The sequence below is a fragment of the Mesoplodon densirostris genome, chromosome X (genome assembly GCF_025265405.1).
Source record: "Mesoplodon densirostris isolate mMesDen1 chromosome X, mMesDen1 primary haplotype, whole genome shotgun sequence".
Classification (NCBI taxonomy): domain Eukaryota; kingdom Metazoa; phylum Chordata; class Mammalia; order Artiodactyla; family Ziphiidae; genus Mesoplodon; species Mesoplodon densirostris.
In genome coordinates, this window is record NC_082681.1 from 85,486,426 (window position 1) to 85,488,935 (window position 2,510).

Genomic DNA, 2,510 nt, shown 5'->3' on the forward strand with positions numbered 1-2,510 from the left:
ATAAATTATCTATGGAGGAATTACCCTGAGCTGTCAGAAGTGAAAGACAGAGGAAGTTAAATATGTGCATACATTCATTAAACAAACAAAAAAATATAATCCCCAAGAATGGAAATAAATGGGGGAGAGACTGAAGTACTGTTCTTTGGTTATTTTGGAGGTGTTACTGTCCGTGATAACTTGATTGTTATCCAGAGTAAAATAAAAAATTACTTATAGGTGACACCACAGAAATACAAAGGATCATAAGAGACTACTACAAACAACTATAAGCCAATAAAATGGACAACGTAGAAAAAATGGACCAATTATTAGAAAGGTACAACCTTCAAGGTCTGAACCAGGAACAAATAGAAAATATGAATAGGCCAATCACAAGTACTGAAATTGAAACGGTGTTTTAAAACTTTCAATAAACAAAACTCCAAGACCATATGGCTTTACAGGTGAGTTCTATCAAACATTTACAGAAGAGTTAATGTCTATATTCTGAAACTCTTCCAAAAACTTGCAGAGGTAGGAACACACCCAAGCGTATTCTATGAGGCCACCATCACCCTGATACCAAAACCAGACAAATATACTGCAAAAAAAGTGAAAATTACAGGCCAATATCACTGATAAACATAGATGCAAATACACTCAACAAAACACTAACACATTGAATCCAACAATACATTAAAAGGATCAAACACTATCATCAAGTGGGAATTATCCCAATGACGTAAGGATTCTTCAATATCCACAAATTAATCAGTGTGCTACATCAGATCAACAAACTGAAGAATAAAATCCATATGATCATCTCAATAGATGCAGAAAAGCCTTTTAACAAAATCCAACACCAATTTATGATAAAAACGCTCCAGAAAATGGGCATAAAGGAAACATACCTCAACATAATAAAGGTCATATATGACAAACCTACAGCTAACATCATATTCAATGGTGAAAAGCTGAAAGCATTTCCTCTAAGATCAGGAAAAAGACAAGGATACCCACTCTCACCACTATTATTCATCATAGTATTGGAAGTCCTAGCCACAACAATCAGAGAAGTAAAAGAAATAAAAGGAATCCAAACTGGAAAAGAAGAAGGAAAACTGTCACTGTTTGCAGATAACATGAAACTATACATAGAAAATCCTAAAGCTGCTACCAGAAAACTACTAGAGCTCATCAATAAATTTGGTAAATTTGCAGGATACAAAATTAATACAAAGAAATCTGTTGCATTTCTATATACAACAACAAAAGATCAGAAAGAGAAATTAAGGAAACAATCCCATTTCTCATTGCACCAAAAAGAATAAAATACCTAGGAATAAACCTACCTTAGAAGAAAAAAGACCTGTACTCTGAAATCTATAAGCCACTGATGAAAGAAATCAAAGATGACACAAATAGACGGAAAGATATATCATGTTCTAGGATTGGAAGAATCAATATTGTCAAAATGGTTATACTACCCAAGGCAACCTACAGATTCAATGCAATCTTTATCAAATTACCAATGGCATTATTCACAGAACCAGATCAAAAAAATTTAATCTGTATGGAGCCATAGAAGACCAAGAATAGCCAAAGCAATCCTGAAAAAGAAAAATGGAGCTGGAGGAATCATGATCCCTGACTTCAGACTATACTAAAAAGCTACAGTAGCCCCGGAGGAAGATGGCGGAAGAGTAAGACGCAGAGATCACCTTCCTCCCCACAGATACATCAGAAATTCATCTACACGTGGAACAACTCCTACAGAACACCTACTGAACGCTGACAGAAGACCTCAGACCCCCCAAAAGGCAAGAAACTCCCCACATACCTGGGTAGGACAAAAGAAAAAAGAATAAACAGAGACAAAAGGATAGGGACGGGACCTGCACCAGTGGGAGGGAGCCGTGAAGGAGGAAAGGTTTCCACACACTACAAGCCCCTTCATGGGCGGAGACTGCAGGTGGCGGAGGGGGAAAGCTTCGGAGTAGCGGAGGAGAGCACAGCAACAGGGGTGTGGAGGACAAAGCGGAGAGATTCCGGCACAGAGGACCGGTGCCCTCAGGCACACACCAGCCCGAGAAGCTTGTCTGCTCGGCACCGGGGTGGGCGGGGCTGGGAGCTGAGGCTCAGGTATCCAACTGAAACCGGAGCGCAGGGAGAGGACTGGGGCTGGAGGCAGGAAGAGAGCCTGAAGGGGTTAGTGCACCACGGCTAGCCTGGAGGGAGTCCGGGGAAAGGGTCTGGAGCTGCCAAAGAGGCAAGAGACTTCTTCTTCCCTTTTGTTTCCTGGTGCGCAAGGAGAGGGCATTAAGAGGGCTGCTTGGGGAAGCGCCAGAGACGGGCGCGAGCCGCGGCTAAAGGCGTGGACCCTGGAGACGGGCGTGGGACGCTGGGGCTGTTGCTGCCGCCGCCGCGGGGCCTGTGTGCGAGCGTGGGTCACTGTCCACCCCGCCTTCCGGGGGGCCTGTGCACCCCGCCACTGCGGGGGTCCCGGGACCTGGGGACGGCTTTCCTGG